The sequence below is a fragment of the Camelus bactrianus genome, chromosome 17, assembly GCF_048773025.1.
Source record: "Camelus bactrianus isolate YW-2024 breed Bactrian camel chromosome 17, ASM4877302v1, whole genome shotgun sequence".
NCBI lineage: Eukaryota > Metazoa > Chordata > Mammalia > Artiodactyla > Camelidae > Camelus > Camelus bactrianus.
The window spans coordinates 46,606,143-46,623,436 of NC_133555.1; positions in this window are offsets into that span (position 1 = coordinate 46,606,143).

Consider the following 17,294-nt stretch of genomic DNA (forward strand, 5'->3'; position numbering starts at 1 on the left):
ATCCATTTATCTATCCATCCATCCATCCATTTATCCATCCATCCATCCATCCATCCGTCCATTTATCTATCCATCTATCCATCCATCCGTCCATTTATCTATCCATCTATCCATCCATCCATCCATCCATCCATCCATCCATCCATCCATCCATCCATTTATCTATCCATCTATCCATCCATCCATCCATCTATCCATCCATCCATCCATCCATCCATCCATCCATCCATCCATCCATCCATTCATCTGTCTGTCTATCTATCTATCTATCTATCTATCTATCTATCTATCTCCTCAGTTGGCAGATGTGGTGGTTGGCTGTACATACCTGAAATCTGTAGGACAAGCCATCATGTCCAGAGGGCAGTTTCGCTCTTGGGCAGGATCTGAGACTGCAGTATTACACGCAGAATTTCTTCCCTGCCAGGAAAGTTCCATTCTTCCCTTAAAGTCTTTCAATTGATTGAATCAGACCCAACCAGATTATAGAAGATGATGTCCTTTACTTAAAGTCAGCTGATTGTAGATGTCAATCATATCTAAAAAATACCTTCACAGCAACACCTAGATTTGTGTTTGATTGACTATCTGGGTACATTAATAGCTGAACCAAACTGACACTTAAAACGGATCATCATAGATGATGATTCTTCTTGATTTTTGTTACGTTTTTATGTCACTTATATTCTTACTTAATTTTTTTTTATTAAACCAATTCATTTCCGCCTAATTTTAGTCTCATCCTAAGCAAAATAACTGATTTGATCTGCTGGTTATGTAGATTATAAACATAACAAAATTAATTATTACTATTAAAATGCCACCTTAAATGATTCACCACACCCTCTTGGAAATGTTCATCAGATCAGCTGCCAGAGAGCTGGCCTGAAGAGCTGGCTATGAAAAAAGAAGGAATTTTAATGAGCAAAAGATAGCCTTCAGTCAGTGGCTCAGCCTTGGCATGGCAGAACCCAGGAAGGTATTCTCTGTTGGATAAAGCCTTGGTCAGACCTGGTGTGTGAGTGTCTGGGGATGGGGAGGGAGACACCTGTGCTGGGAACGAAGGATGGGAGAACGCTAGGGGCTTTCTGATAGATTCATGACTTTAGCTACTTGTATTATAACTTTTAGGAAGACTGTTTTGCAAAGAACTCGAAATCATTGAGTGCATCAAGCCAAAGGGACAGAAGATGAAAAAGAAATCATCTTTGCCCTTAAAAACTTTATAGTCTAGTGATGAAAGCTAGGTAGGAGAGCACAAGCTTGTCAGTGTTTGGGCACCGAGGGTTTCAGTTTTTCATTTCCTGCCGTTGATGACTGTAGCCTTTGAAGAGTATTAACAGGACCAATAAAGGAGGGAGAACCTGGGGACCAGGGTTAGTTGCCTTATTTTGGTGTCAGATGAAATAGAGTTTTGTTCTTTTTTTTCCACGTTCACTGACCTCTGTGTAATGCACACAATAGCATCTTGAAATGACAAAGTTTTAAAGTTATTTGAGGAAAAACATACTAAATCAGTCACAGTTCCTGGCAGGAAACAGATGGCACATTCAAATGGAATAATTCAGGGCAATTTCCTAAAGGAATTATTTTCTGGGGGGAGGGGGTAGTTCAGTGGTAGAGTGAGTGCTTAGCATGCATGAGGTCCTGGGTTCAGTAACCAGTCCCTCCATTAAAAATAAATAATTACCTCCCCCACAAAGTAAAAATAAATGCAATGATAAAAGTAACAAAAAAAGAAGGTATTATTTAAACTGAGGGAAGGTATAGCTCAGTGACAGAGTGAGTGCTTACCATGCATGCACAAGGTCCTGGGTTCCATCTCCAGTCCCTCCATTAAAAATAAATAGTTACCCCCCCCAAAATAAAGATAAATGGAATGATAAAAATAAAATAAATAAAGAGATTATTTACTGGGGGAGGGTGTAGCTCAGTAGAAGAGCGGGTGCTTAGCACGCATGAGGTCCTGGGTTCAATCCCCAGTCCCTCCATTAAAACAAATAAATACATAAACCTAATTAGCTTCTCCTCCCCCCAGATAAATGGAATGATAAAGGTTTTTAAAAGGGATTGTTTACTGAAGGGGGACTAGGAGTCACCTTGGTTCACGGGACACCAGCAGGGAGTGTTGGGGGCCTGGAAGAGCAAGAAGCCGTCAGCACCCAGAAGCATGGGGGGGGGGGGACGTGAGCGGAGCCCCAAGAGCCTGGCTGTGGTTGGAAAGCACCTCCAGGACCAGAGGGTGGCCTGCGGGGGAGGGGGCGGGGCTGGCTTGGGCTCGTCGCACGCCCTGTGTCAGGGGGCTTTCCTTTAACTTCGCAGGTGTCCAGAGGAGAAGAGTCTCATTCATGTTCAGTACTCGGGACCTGATCTCTCCAGAGAGGCAAACAGATGATTTGTTCCTCAGTCTCCTCTGTAGAAATCATCACGAAACCTCAGTTACAAAACTGTTGTATTTCATGAAGTAATAGGTGCTCAGACACCCAGAACAATGATGCCTGGTGCACGCAGTGCGTAAACACACACACACACACAGACACACACACACACACACACACACACGCACACGCACACACACACACAGACACACACACCACATTCTCTCTTTCTCGGTCCAGAGCTATCAATATCCACTCCTTTCTGGCTTTCCTTCCTATTGAAAGGGAAATAACTCAGAGTGATGGCTCTCGTTTATTGAGCTCCTACTATGTGCCAGGTGCTATTTAATTTTCATAACAACTTTGCAGTGTAGGCGCTGTCACTGTTAGACAGATGAGTTTCAGAAAAAGTAGCTTTCCCCAGCGCCCGCTGTTGGGAGGTTGGGAAGCTGAGACGTTTCCCACATCCATTTCCCACATCATCACATCAGCAGCTCCCAGGGAGGTTGACAGGCAGTTCATCTCAATCCTCAGTCCTGAGGACCTGGTCACTTGGTCTAAGCAGGTGCCCTGAGGTCCCAGTTGTATGACAGGGACAACAGGCCCTTCATGTAGCAGAGACTGATGGAGTGTGGCGCCCAATTTCCTCCCTGTTTTCCTGGTGACAGACAAGTCCGCACAGCACAAATACATGGCAGTGTCTCTGCCGTGTGGCTGCAGCTGGGAGCTGGTAACAGTGCGTGTTTCCCCGACCTTGTCTCTGGCAGGAACGTGGCTGGGTTGTGAATCACGATTTTAACACACACACACACGGGTCGATGGGGTCAGAGAGGATGGGAGGTTGGGGTGGAGGGTGACAGAGGAGAGCACCCTCTGGCAGTCCAGCCTGGAAATTCTCGGAACTTCCCAGAAATTGCACACCGATCTAGGACTTTCAGCTGAAGAAGGTCATAAAGAGTTGCCAGCAAAACCCGAAGGACCTGTAGCCCTACTCGGGTCTCTGTATTCCGTTCATCTGCTACCATAGGGTGGCAGTGACACACAGTGACACTCCTCTCTAGATGGTTGCCCTTGGGTTTTGGAGCTGCCCAGCTCCGAGGTGTCTGGGATTAATGTCCTGACTCCCTCTGTCTCCAGCTGGGGCACCCCTGAGCCAATGACTGACCAGCACAGGCCTCAAAACACTTGCTCCCTCATCTCAAGGCAGGACAGACAGCCGACCCTCCAGGGCTCCCTGGGGGAGCTAGAGGATGAGGCTAGACACCACCTGAAGTCACATCTGTGCCTAGATGTTTCCTCTCCACATCCCCCTTCCCTCACGCTCTTACACGTTTCTCCCGGAAGCTCTCCTTCAGTAAGTCACTTGCACAAGCGTCCTCATCTCAGGCTCTGTTTCTCGGGAGCCTGGACTAACACAGGGACTAAGGACGTGTAGAAGCCTGCAAGGCAGAGACGCAGGGGCTGTTGAGCAGGGACGAGCAGGCTGAGAAGAAAAGTGGCGTGCCGTCCTGCTGAGCCCCCACGCCAGAGCCTCCCTTGCATGTTCGCGGGGGCACTGTGGCTCCTTGTGCGGTCGTGAGGACAGAGTGGACGTGACAGGGAAGGGGACAAGGAGGACGCCCAAGGATCACCTCAGATCTTTGGAGACAACTGGAGACATATCATTTCTTGATTCAATCTCAAGATATTTACTTAGCACCAGACCTGGTTCTAGACCCTGAGAACTCAAAGATCGACAAGATAGACTTGAGCCCTGTCCCCATGGAGCTGGTGGCCCCGTACAGGGGTCTAACAGGCAGTGAGCAAACACCATGCAAGGGGGGTGTGCTGTGGGAGTCTCTTCCACACCAGGGGTGAGATGGATGCCTGCCGAGAAACTTGCCACTGAAGCCAGGTCCTCAGGCTAAGCTGCAGGTACCTCGCCTCACAATTAATTAAAAAGAAAGGGAAATCTTTGCATCAGGAGGAGGGCGCAGCCTGAGCAAAGACGGAGAAAGCAAGAGAACAAAGAGCAGTTGGGGATTTCTTGGGGCCAAAGGAAGTTGAGGATGATTAGAACGGAGAGGCAGAGGTCACACTGGGAAGGTGCACAGATCATTTTGAAAGCCAAGTGAAGGAACTTGGGTTTTACCGGAGAGCCTTGAATACACGCTTAGCACGAGCAATCCATGTGACTGTGTGCGTTTTAGACAGATCTCTGTGGCTTTCTCATGAAGGGTAAGATTGACGTGGAAAGTAATTTAGGAAATTCTTAGAGCAGTTTGAGAGATGGTGGCCTGGACTGGACTAGAGATCTTCAGAAGGTCAAATAAATAGGACCTAGTGATTTGATGTCAGAGCAGAGGGAGAGGGTTGAAGGTGATGAAGGGATCAAGGATGACTGATGTTTGGGAATTTAGGCTGAAGCCATCTGCCAGAATAGGAAACGAAAAGAAGAAAGGTTTGGAGGAGGAACTGAATCCAGCTTTAGAACATGGTGATTGTGAGAGGTCTGTAGACTTTCCCAGAAGGCAGATGCCTTGATGTTTGTAAAGCCTGAGAGAGAATTCAGGGCTGTGTGTCTTACTGTGGGAACCCCTGGGACCAGGGGCAAGGATACTGAGACGCGAATGAGAGATACTGAAATCTTCCTGATTACCGTTGGCCACATTTGTCTTCTTCTAGAAACGGGGACCTCAAAGTGGTTCAAGTTCTGAAAAGAGTCCTTGTAATGGTAACGGAATGTCTGTGCATGAAGGGGCCGTGGACAGGAGGGAGGCCAGAGTCCACATCAGGGCACGTGGTGAGCCCAGTGGACTTTGTCCCCTGCGCTCCCCCGGCCAGGTCTCCTGGGGTCTACAAAACCAGATGCATGACCTCCCTGGACGGGAGGTGCTTTGATTCACTCGGGCACCCTGATGTGCTCTCACACATTGACCGCCCACTGTGGATCGGGTGCCCCTGAAGAATCTCACCCAGATTTGGGTGCTGGGGTGATCAGCGTGTTAAAGCGAGGGTGGGGGATGTTTTGCCTTTCTCAGTTGCACCCCCTCCTTTGGTGACCCAACACATTACTGAGCAAGGGTGATGGGGGAAGGTCCCCAAAACGTGCCCACAGGAGTGATTCTCATGATGACGTACCCCCGCCCCTGAAAACAATCCCTGGAATTTACAAACCCGAGATCAAAGAAGGGGGTGTGGAGCAATGGAAATTTCTTTAGCATTGCTCTCACCATGCATGCTCTGGGGAAAGTAGAAAACTTCCCAAGGTAAGACGAGGGAGCAGGAGACCACACAGCATTAGGTGCGTTGACGGGCAACTCGGCATCCTGCCTGCCCTTGCCACCCTCGTCCTTCCCGCTAACGTTTCCATCCACGCTTTGATTTTCTCCAATGTCAACAGTAGTTCAGGTCTTCCAGCATCACGTCAAGTTTACTCTGAAAATGCTGAGGTCTCCGCAGAGACGTGGGGCAGAGGAGCAGAATGAAAAGTCTTTATCAATTTCCCTGTCACCTTGTCCTGCTTGTACGTAATGCTCTCGATGACAGCAGAGAGCGGCAGTAAGTAATTAGTTTCCTCTGCTGGAGAATTCCACACGGATGGGACATCGCCCAGAGACACGTTTGAGGAGCCGTCTGTCCTGTGATGTCTGAGTCCTGAAAACTTAGCCCGTATCTCAGAGGGGCGCGCGGCTCAGTCCTTTCCCGGGGCGGGGGGGTGGGGGGGATGTCTCCGCGTGGGGGAGGGGAGGAAGGAGACCAGTTACGCTGTAAAAGAGCCCCATCATTTCTCGCTGCCTTTCTGACTTCCAGCCTGTACGCACTTCTTGTGTTTCTTGGCTTCCTTATTCGGAGGAGGTACCAGCATCCGAGGGAGCCGAGGGTGTCATTTGAAAAGCTGCCCTTTGAGACGGGGTGGCTGAGCCCACAGGAAATGAAGAAACTGATAGGCTGAGTCTTTGGGCTCCAGGCTGAGGCCGGAATCAGGACACTTGTTCTTGAGGACAAGAACTACTTTGTAAAGAATAACCAATGTGTACCCGCAGCCCAGAAGGTCTGTGCTTGAGCAGAGCCAAGCCCCGAAACTCATTTTTCCATAAACAAGCGCGAGCCTTAGACATAACTCTCTTTAGAGGCTCTGATGACTTCATGGACCGGGCATGCGGAGTGCCCAGATGCACGACTTGCTCAGCCCCATTCACTGGGGAGAGACTGACCTTGGGTTTTGATTCCGTATTAGCACAAATGTCACTTACCAAAGATGCTCCAGGAAGGGGGAGGGTATAGCTCAGTGGTAGAGCGCACGCTTAGCATGCATGAGGTCCTGTGTGCAATCCCCAGTACCTCCTTAAAAAAAATGAAAATATAAATAAATAAACATAATTACCGCCCCCCCCCCAAAAAAAACCCCTAAAAAACCAAAGATGTTCAATTAGGTCGCTTATCCACAGCTCATTTGAGGGGTGACTGTCCCTTCCCGCCTCCCCCCCAGCCACAGTCACACGCTCCCCAGCTCCATCCCAGAGAGTGGGTCTTTCTTTACTAAAGACTTAGACCTCCCCTCCAGGCTCTTGGGTATTTCCATGTATATAAGTGACTTGGTGTTTTTATGACCTGTTATTAAAAAAAAAAAAAAGAAAGGAGAAGACTTGCTGTCTTCACCATAATCTTTTTCATGGAAGATAATTCCAATGACAAACAGCAGTAAAACAAACTTACTGTCCTGCCAAACCTGATTCAGGCTGGACCAGCCTTTCTCGTCCCCTCCTGCTGGTTGAGAAGAAGTCAGGTGGTCGGGAGAAAAGCCGGATCTGAACAGAAAGTGCTTCATTAGACTCAAGGAGTGAGGCTGAGGCAAGACAGGCGGGAGGACATGGGACACTTCCCTAAACTTTCCTCGGCTCAGCAGTTTTGGCGGTGGTTGCAGACAGATGGTAGAGGTTACCCTCATCTCCCGTTGGCTGTCAGCCTCTGAGACGGTCGAGAATTCCCGTCTGGACCGGCTGCTCGGTTTTCTGTAACTGTGGGCAGCGCAGCTTTTGAATTTTTTAGGCCATCCTGATTTCAGCTGCTCTAGCCCACCATTTCTATAAACAGCTTAACTTTTTATGTTTCAATGTGTGTTGGATTTTGATTCTTCAAAGTAAAGAACGAAAACCTTAAATGCACATCTTGAGATGTGTGTGCAGGGACACGCGGACACAGAGCATTTGCGGCCCTCGGGGAGGTCCCCGCGTGCCTCTTCCCAGTTCCAGGAACAGCCACACTTCTGATGTGTATGGTCATCATTTCACTCTTGCTGTTTCCATGTAAATGAGATCGCACAGCATGGAGTCTTACGGGTCTCGGCTCTTCCACTCACTGGAAGACCTGCGAGACTCACCCACTGTGTTCAGGCAGAGGTCGCTTGTTCCTTTTCACTTCTGTGTAGTAGTATCTTAATTTATAAACACACTAGGATTTTTGATGGGGGAAACACCGTGGCTTTACATTTTAATGGTGGACAACTTGGTCACCATACCTGCAGGATGTCAGACATCACCAAAGAGTGGGGCTTTCATATTTGCCCCCAGGATTCAAATACCCATTGGCCCTGCCCTTTAAGCCCTTGGCACGTTATTTAATTTATCTGAGCTTGCCTTACCTGGCAGGGTATACTTAACATGTGTTATTACAGAGAATAATCCCAGAAAGGGGTTCTGGCAGTTGGTTCCCAGGATAAGGGCCCCGAGGATGTCTTACTTCCAGAGACACAGGGTTATTATTCATCCAACAAATGGTTGTTAAGGAACCACAAAATTCCAGGCACTGTTCAGACAGTTTGTCCTCGTGTCTATTACAGAAGACAGATCACAAAGCAGTAAATGTTAGAATGAACGAGATAGCTTTGATATTAATAAACGATGATGCAGGAAATAAAACAGAGCAGGGAGACAGAGGAGTGAGTGTCAGGTGCGAGTCAAGCTTAGGAGGCCGGGGAGACCGCAGAGAGGAAGTCATACTTAAGTAACGAGCCGAGCGATGTGTATGATTCACTGAGTCTCTGGGGAAAGAGACTTCCAGAGGGAAAGACAAGTAAAAGTCTCTGTGGCAGAACTAGTTTAGAATATTTGAGTAGCAGCCAGCAACCCCAAGTGCCTAAGATGCAGGCACTGGAAGGGGGTGGGGAGAGTGAGATTGTCTGAGAGGAGAGAGCGGGGCAGGGGGCAGACCCTGGGGGCCTTCCCCACTCACAGCCAGTGCCAGCAGCTTCCACAGGTGCCTTCCGGGCTGCGGGGGTGTTATGTGCCTTCACCAAGACCACTCAGAACCAGAACTGAACAAGAATCGGGTCTTCTGTTTTTAGGTTTCCATGTTACCTGACTAAATAATAAATCTCACCTCTGTCGCCAAGGCTGGGAAATGAGTGGGTTAAGTGGCAGTGCTATTTGGCGACATTCACCCTAATGATTCTGGAGGCTTCCACGCGTGTGGAACGTTCTCTGCGGCAGGGGAAGCAGTGGCCACCCATGGCCCGACCTGGCCGGCTGCCTGTTTGGATAAGGTCCACGAGCTACAGTGGTTTTTCCATATTTAAGTGGTTGAATCCCAAAAGAGGAATAGTATCTGGGGACATGTCCCATTACGTGGAATCCAGGCTTGCGTCCACAGAGTTTTATTGGAATACAGCTATGCTTACGTGTTTACGAGTTTTCTAGGGCTGTTTGGGGTGCTACCAGCTTGGAGCTGAGCGGTTGTGACAAGGATTGTATGACCCCGAAAGCCAAAAAGACTGACTGTCTGGCCCTTTACAGAAAGTCTCCCGACCTCTTCTCTGTAGTAGAAACCGTGGCAGTTCAGCGCCTGAAATGCCTGCCCGTGAAATACCCGACTGTCGATAATCCGGTGTTTTGGGAAAATCCCCAAGACAAAGTTGCAAAGTAGACACCCGAGTGAACCTTCTTTGTCGATTTGCTGGCTTTAAGTCGTTATAGGCACAGTAAAGATTTTGACTGTGGAGTGTTTGATCTGCCTTCTCTCTATTGGCAATTAGATAGTTCCAGGCTCTTACGGTTTATTAAGACAGTAGCCTTAATAAACTCATATATAACAAAGCATTCCAGTCAGCCCATGCAGCCGTCCTCATCTTTCTCTTTTCTGTAACAATGCTGTTTGCCAAGTAAATGGATCTCAAACATTGAGAAAGAACAAGCATTGGGAGGATGGTGGGGGAGGAGAGAGGGTGTTCAGGACTGAACACTTGTCCCCCACAGTTCAGATACTGAAGCCCTGACCCTCGGTGTGATGGTACGAGGAGGTGGGGCCCGTAGGATGGTATTGGGAGGCAGGTTGAGGGAAGGTCGTGAAGGTGGAGCCCAATGAGGGGATTAGTGTCCTTGTAAGAGGAATAAGAGACCGGAGCTCGCTCGTTCTCTCTGTCGTAAGGACACAGCAAAAAGGTGGCCTAGAGATGATCATACTGAGTGAAGTCAGTCAGACAGAGGAAGACAAACACCATGTGGTATCGCTTAGAAGTGGAATCTAAAAAATGATACAAATGAACTTATTTACAAAACAGAAACAGACTCACAGACATAGAAAGCAAATTTATGGTTACCAAAGGGGAGGGGAAGGGGGGGCAGGAGGGATAAATTAGGACCTTGGGACTAACATATAGCAAGTACACACTGCCATACACAAAATAGATAAATAACAAGGACCTACTGTAGAGCTCAGGGAACTATATTCAATATCTTGCAATAACCTGTAATGGAAAAGAATCTGAAAAAGAATATGTGAGTGTGTGTGTGTGCGCACATGCGTGCGCACGTGTGCGCTGTACGCCTGAAACAAACATAATATTGTAAATCAACCATAGTTGAATTAAAAAAAAAAAGTAGCCTATCTACCAGCCAGGAAGAGGGTTCTCACCACAAAGCAAATCTGTCAGCACCTCAATCCTGGACTTCCCAGCCTCCAGGACTGTGGGGAATAAATTTCTGTTGTTTAAGCCACCTGGTCCACAGCATATAGCAGCTTGAGCTGATTAAGACACAGGGAGAGTAGGGGAAGGAAACTAAAGAGAGACAGAGCACACTCCCATTAACTCATTGGTAGTTACATCTAATCTTTCTGGAGTCTTCTCACCAACCTTGCCTCTTGGGTAGTATTAATATATATGTAAACATTACTGCCCTGAGTCCACACTGACTCCTTACGGATCATCCTCTTACTCTGATCTGTTAAATAAATCCTGAGAACATCTCATATATTCCTGACAGATGATAAAGAATATGACAAATTGTCCTCATCAACAGAGAAAGGAAGAAATAAGCAGTTTATTGAGAGCCTGACCTGGGCCTGCCTTTTCTGTGTGTTATCTCTGTAACGTCATTAGCAACATGATAGGCTTGCTACCTTCTGATTCTCGTACCAAACGAAATTGAGGCTTGGGTACGTTAGGGAAGTGATGTTCGAGGTCACAGAGCTAGTGTGGAACAGTGGAACCAAACTTGCAGCTCAGCTCCCTCTGATGACAAAGTCCCCCCTCTTACAGTGGAAGATGTCACCTTCGAGCAGTCCCTGGATCCTCAAAAAATCTTTTCACTCCAAGTGCCAGGGAAGAGAAGAAACTTCCCTAAAATATGCTAGTGCATTTGCTACAAGAAAGAAAGACTGAAAAAACTTCAGACCCAGGGCAAGAAATCCCCTACAGAAACAACAGCTTTATTTTAGGAGCACAGAAAGTCCCTCCTGTGTCCAGAACACTAATGGTCAGAGCAGCCGTCCAATGGGACGCCTGCAGTGGTCACCCCAACTGGAGAAGCCCTCGAACTGCCAGCCTTTTCCCCAAACTCTCTCCACTGCCTGGTCCCCACCACTAGTGATGTATCAACTCTGTACATTTTTAGAGTTTCCCATCCAACTGAAAGTCATCGTGAAAGGACCATTTTCTTTATTCACCTTCTTTCAAGGACATCTTTATGAATTACTCTCAAAGCTCTGCCATGATCCTTCTTTATAAGATACTGAGAAATCTACCTGCAGTTTGTCTCTCTAGGGAGTAAAGTGTTTTAAGTTCTTCTCCTTTCTTTTCTTTCTTTTTTTTTTTTTTAAACATCTTCCCCCTTAATTCTTGACCCTTGTTGTCCTTTCCAACTGCTTGGAATTTTTTGTCGAGCACCTGCTAAGTGCCTAGCATTGGACTTTGTGCATTGCTGAACACATGAGTGTGAATTAACAAACAGCCACTCCCACCCTCCGGTCCTAGTCCAGAGTGGACACCGTAGTGAAATAACCTGGCCACCATGTAAATCTCCTACCAGTGTCCTCTCCTCTTCCTTAAACCGCCTTGAATCTTACTCTTGCTTTCCAGGTTGGCTAAGCTGCTGCATTAATCACTGAGCTTGGAGTTCACCTGTCAAATCCAGCAGAGATCTGGAAATTACTTACAGACACAGCGTCTGCCTGGCTCCAGAGTCTGATGTGGCTTTTTTCCTTTCTGGCACATGGCTTCCTTTACTGAGTGGTGCGCTCTGGGGTGAGGTGGGCCCTTTGACTATACTTTGCTCAGAATGCGCGGCATCTGTGATCCACGTGTGGCCCCCTCTAAAGCTGCAGGCTCTTGTCTAATTTCTGTATCTGGTGAGGTCAGGATGGGCCGGGACTGCTCTTTAGAGATGGAAGGATTTTGAATAATTATCTGTTTTGGTATGAATGTGTCTTAGGAGACACTTCCCCACCAGCGCATCTCAAGAGCAAGGCTGTATTCCTTCCCTTGAGAAGTTCATGTGCCCTCCTTTATCCAGAGGGAGAGTTTATCAGGGGGATAAATGTCAGCATCGGAGAAACTCTGACTTGGGTTCCAATGACCCCATTTATTACTATGTCACTTTGTTTGAGACGTTTATGTGCCCTAAATCAAAACTACCTCTTTTAAAGTGGACGTATGGGAAGTAACTACTTTATAGAATTGCCCTGAGCTGAGCTGACGCCCGTGTTTGGCGTATGGTGTGGACAAAGTGTGGACTCAGTGTGCTCTGCCATCTCTGTCCTTCTCCGTCTTGCCTTGAGTTAATTAACTCCTCGCGCAAAGCGTGTGTGTTCTTCAGCGAAAGATCCATTTTCTCTCAGTTCCCTCTTGCCTCTCCTTTGTGGAGGAATGCCTTTCAAGGGGTACAAAAGAGCTTCAAAAATGCAAGATTGAATGGTTAAACAGGTTCTTTTACTGAAGAGCTACTCAGAACCTTTACTATGCTAATAAGTATTTCTGTGTTGTGCAGTAACAAGGAGAAACAGTGTGCAGTGTTTTGCTAAATGATTTAACCATACAATTCTTTGATTTTCTTCTTTTTTTTTAAAAAAAAAAGAATGAACTTGTAAATTGAATGTTTCTAGCAACAAATTGTGAGACAGGCTGATTTAATAATTGGTACAAGGAAACTTGACTCATTATTAAGAGTAGAAAATGAATTTATATCCTCTGCATACCACATATATTAAATAGTTTCATGTAAAAAAAGAAAATATACTAAGGCCAGATTAAAATGGATTTAATAATTTCAGTATTTAAAATTTTTGCATACCAAGGACTTTGTGTGCCTAGAATAAATGGAAGTAATTACAAAGCTAAATACTGATGAATTTGATTAACTGCCCAAATATTTCTTAGGCCAAAAAAAAAAAAAAGAAACAAATTTAAGAGACAAAAGTCAAACTTGAAAAAAAATCATTTATCAAAAATAGATAGGCAGTGGGAACAGTAGAGCTCAGTGGAAGAGCATGTGCTTAGCATGCACAAGGTCCTGGGTTCAATCCCCAGTACCTCCATTAAGAAAAATAAGTAAATAAATAAACCTAATTACCTCCCCTCTTCAAAAAATATATAAAAATAAAAAATAAAATTAATTTAAAAAATAGATAGGCAGACTATGTAAGCAACTAAAACAAATAGTAAATGAAAACACTATATAAATTGTCAAAGGATATGAATTATATATAGATATATGTAATATAAGAACAAATCAGATGGCTAACAAATACATAAAACAAAACATTTACAGAAGTACACATTAAAATAAGGACAGGGTATTTTAACTATAAAATTTGCAATCAATACTCAACATTTGTGAAGCGTTTTTTCCTAAAGGACACTTACATGAACCTGTGGGAATCTTGACTGGTATCAGTTACATATATCAAAACAATTGACAGTAACATAAATGTAGACGTTAAAAGTGTAATGAGGAAAGTGATGGATGACGCATAAGAAATAGTACATTGTAGCCCTTAAAATGTTTATGAACGTGTTTAGCGCTTGGATGAAAGCGGTGTATAAAATTGCAGATATCATATGAGCTCAATGAAAATAAGTGTCTCAATAAATATAACTAAAAGGAAATAAACTAAAATGCTAATAACTTTGATCATGTCTGATGGGGGTGGTTTTTGTTTTCTTCCTTAAACTTTCTTGTATTTTCTAAAAAAAAGGGAAAAAAACCCCCAAAGTTTTAGAAAATGCAACATGGATTTGCACTTCTGACACTGTGTTATGTCCTTGATGGTAAGGAAGGAAGCAGAAATCTCTCAACACGCCCCCCCCCGACACACACACACAAATGCCTGCTAGTCAACTTCCATGTTCCATGGCTAACAAATTTAACTCATTTAACTCCAGGCGCTACCCCGTTTTACAGATGTGGATCTATTCAAACACTGGGCTGATCAGTAAGCAAATAAAACGTCAGGTCCAAGCTCAATCAGTCAGCTGATAAATACGTTTTTATCTCGGACTGTGAGCACCATCTAGAAAAGAATGGGGGTTGAAGGAGAGAGACAAGGAAAGGAAAGTCGTGGTTCTGGGCATCCCAAGAGCGAGGGTCACCGCTGAGGGCAGAGGGCGCTGGCCAGCACGTGCCCTGTAAATTCCTAAGAACTATCCTAGGACTCTTGTGCTGAAAACCATCCGCAGTCATCCTTCCTGGTGAAACAGGAACTGGCCAAAGTCACAAGGTGCAAAGTGAGGCGTTTGAGTCATGCTAATGAACTTCATAAATAATGAGCTTCGATTCGTAGTGATGATTCCGTATCCGTCCCACCAGACTTAACAGGTGCCTAGTCTGTTGACAAGCTTCTCCTCTGGATCCCATAGAAATATAACATGGAAATTGCAAACCCTTACTGAGCTCCTTCTACAGGTACAGGGCATGAAGGGAAACACCAGCAAACCTGTCCGTCTAGTGTTTCACTTCTTGGTTTTCATTGGTTTGTTTTGCCATGCATTCTGCCAAGACGTGTGTATACCATTAGAATGAAAAAATACAGCACAGGGAACTATATTCAATATCTTCTAATAACCTATAATGAAAAAGAAGATGAAAAAGAGTGTATCTATACATATACAGGTGTAACTGAATCACTATGCTGTACACCTGAAACTAGCATAGCATTGCAAATGACATCTATATATCTATATAGATATATGTATCAAGTAAATTGAATTATTATAAAATGGGCAACATCCTGGTAGTTTCCTCAGTCTTTCTCTTTCCTGGATGTTCCTCTCTCCTGGGTGTTTCTGCGGCAGCCCTGTATGTCTTGAGTCTACCCAGTGTGTTTCCCTGCCTCTGGGTCTTATCAAGGCGACGGCACTTCTGGTGGACATTTACTTGGCTGTCCCTCCAGCCCGTAAGCCATTCTTCTCTCTGAGAACTCCCTCCCCTGTGCCCCAGGCAGCCACGACTGCACTGCATGAACTTCCTGGGAGTGAGGGGCAGGGTACGTCTGACCCCAAGGGAGCCAGTGAGCATCTCCTTGCCAGGGAATGGAAACTGAGGACCTAGAGACAGGGAACCTGTTTCTACCTGCGGCTGGAACAGTGTACACGGAAACTCGGAAGCCGAGAGGCCACACAGGCAAGAAAGTAGAGAAGGCCAATTTGTGATTTGAAAGCAGAATGAAGTTTTTGAGAGGAAAAAAAGACAGAAATGAGAAAGCTTCTGGGTTTCTGCAGCATTCCCTCTCCTAATTTCAGTTCCTTCTTAAAACCTCTCTGTGTTTTGACTTTGGGGCTCTGTGAAGCACCCCTGTATTGTGTGTTTTTAAGAGGTAATCCTACCCTTCCTCCTTTTTTAATTTAATTTAATTTTTCAAATAAAGGGAGTTTAAATCAACTCCAGTTATTTGCCAACCAGGGAATTTAACGAATATAAACTTTTACCAACGGCAACTATTTCATTCACTATCCCCTTGAGGCCTCCCTGACAAACCTGCCCTCCTTTGGGGCTGCTTCACTTGGTGAACTTAAACTTGCTCTGTATTGACATCGTTTATAAAACGCTCTTGCATCAGATTGTTTTGAGCTCCTCCGGCTTAGTAACGGTCTGTGGTGTAAACACAGTGCGATGTGATTTATACAACTTGCATTATTTACCCAGCAGACTGTGTAACTGCTCCATCTGAGCTGTTATGACTGTCATGAGGTGTAAATCCGTCTTCAGGCACTTTTGAAAGCATGACTCACTGGAGTCTTTTGTGGAAGGGAATTGATGAAATGCGTATTATCCATTCAATAAGCTCTAATGCCTGCCTGGTGAGGTTTAAAGCTAAATTAATCTACTGGAAAAAAAAAAAAAAGGAAACCTATGAATAAAGAAGAAATCAGCCCTTCTACCAATGATCCTAGCAAGCTTACGCTAAGAAAGAGTGACCCCGCAAATATTAGCATCTACTTTGTCTCTTTAAAACCAATACTTAAATTTCGAACTCTCAATTTATCCCTTCCTGCCAAATTTGCAGATACTAAGAGCTGTATATGTAATAGATAAACAAGTTTCTACTGTACAGCACAGGAAACTATATTCAATATCTTGTAGGAACCTATAATGGAAAAAAAATGAAAAGGAATGTATGTATGTGTACATATGACTGAAACGTGATGCTGTATGCCAGAAACTGACACAACATTGTAAACTGACTATACGCCAATAAAAAAGAATGCCAGAAGGAGAAGAGGAAGAAGAGGAAGAGGAGGAAGAGGAAGAGGAAGAAGGAGAAGGGGAAGGAGGAGAAGATGACAGCTATGATCAAATGACACGTGTGAGCAGTGGTGGGTTTTGGCAGAAGGGCGGCTATGTAAATTCAAGGAATCACTTGCTTCTTTTCTATCCAGAATTAACTTTCTCCCTTCCCAGCCCAAAGTTCTAAGAAAATATTCCACTTGGATTTAAAGAGCAAAAGAAAAAAAAAACCGAAAAACAAAACAGAAAAGCAGTACTTGAGCAGGAGCTGATTCAAGTCTAATCAATTCAAAAGATCATGTCCATTTGCCTCCTTCACTGGACGAAAGCCTACGGCCATCTTGGTTTTAGCTGCAGCCCTTGGCCTGGGCCCTGGTACTCGCTTTGCTGAATGAACACCTGAGTAACCTTCTGTAAATTATCTCATTTAACTCCAGGCGCTACCCCGTTTTACAGATGTGGATCTATGACGCAGGGATGGCAACGAATTGCTTCAAAGCTGCATAAATTTATAAGTGGTAAAACTGGAATCCAATCTCTCCCACCCCACAGCCATAGTTATTTCAACTAAGTCAACAAGCAGAAAAAAAAACGCAGAGATAACAAAACATCACTGCAATAACCAGCATGAATCAAAAATTGTGGCTTCCACGTCATTCTAAAAGAAGCAGGTAAAAACACACCAGACTGGAAGTCAGGAGCCCCAAGCCTTGTGCCACCTCTCCTTTCTGTCTGCTGCGTGCTTTGTGTAAATCACTTTATCTTGCTCATCTGTCCTTGCCTACCCAATTCATTTTCTGAAAAACACTGTTTTGGATATTTATTCTATCTTCCTTGGTCAGCAACTGGGAGTGAGCACCTCCTTCAGTTTTGACTCCCTGGGCACCTGGCCTGCCCCATACCCGTCCCTCCTTCTAGAAGGCCGGGAATCTCTCATCAC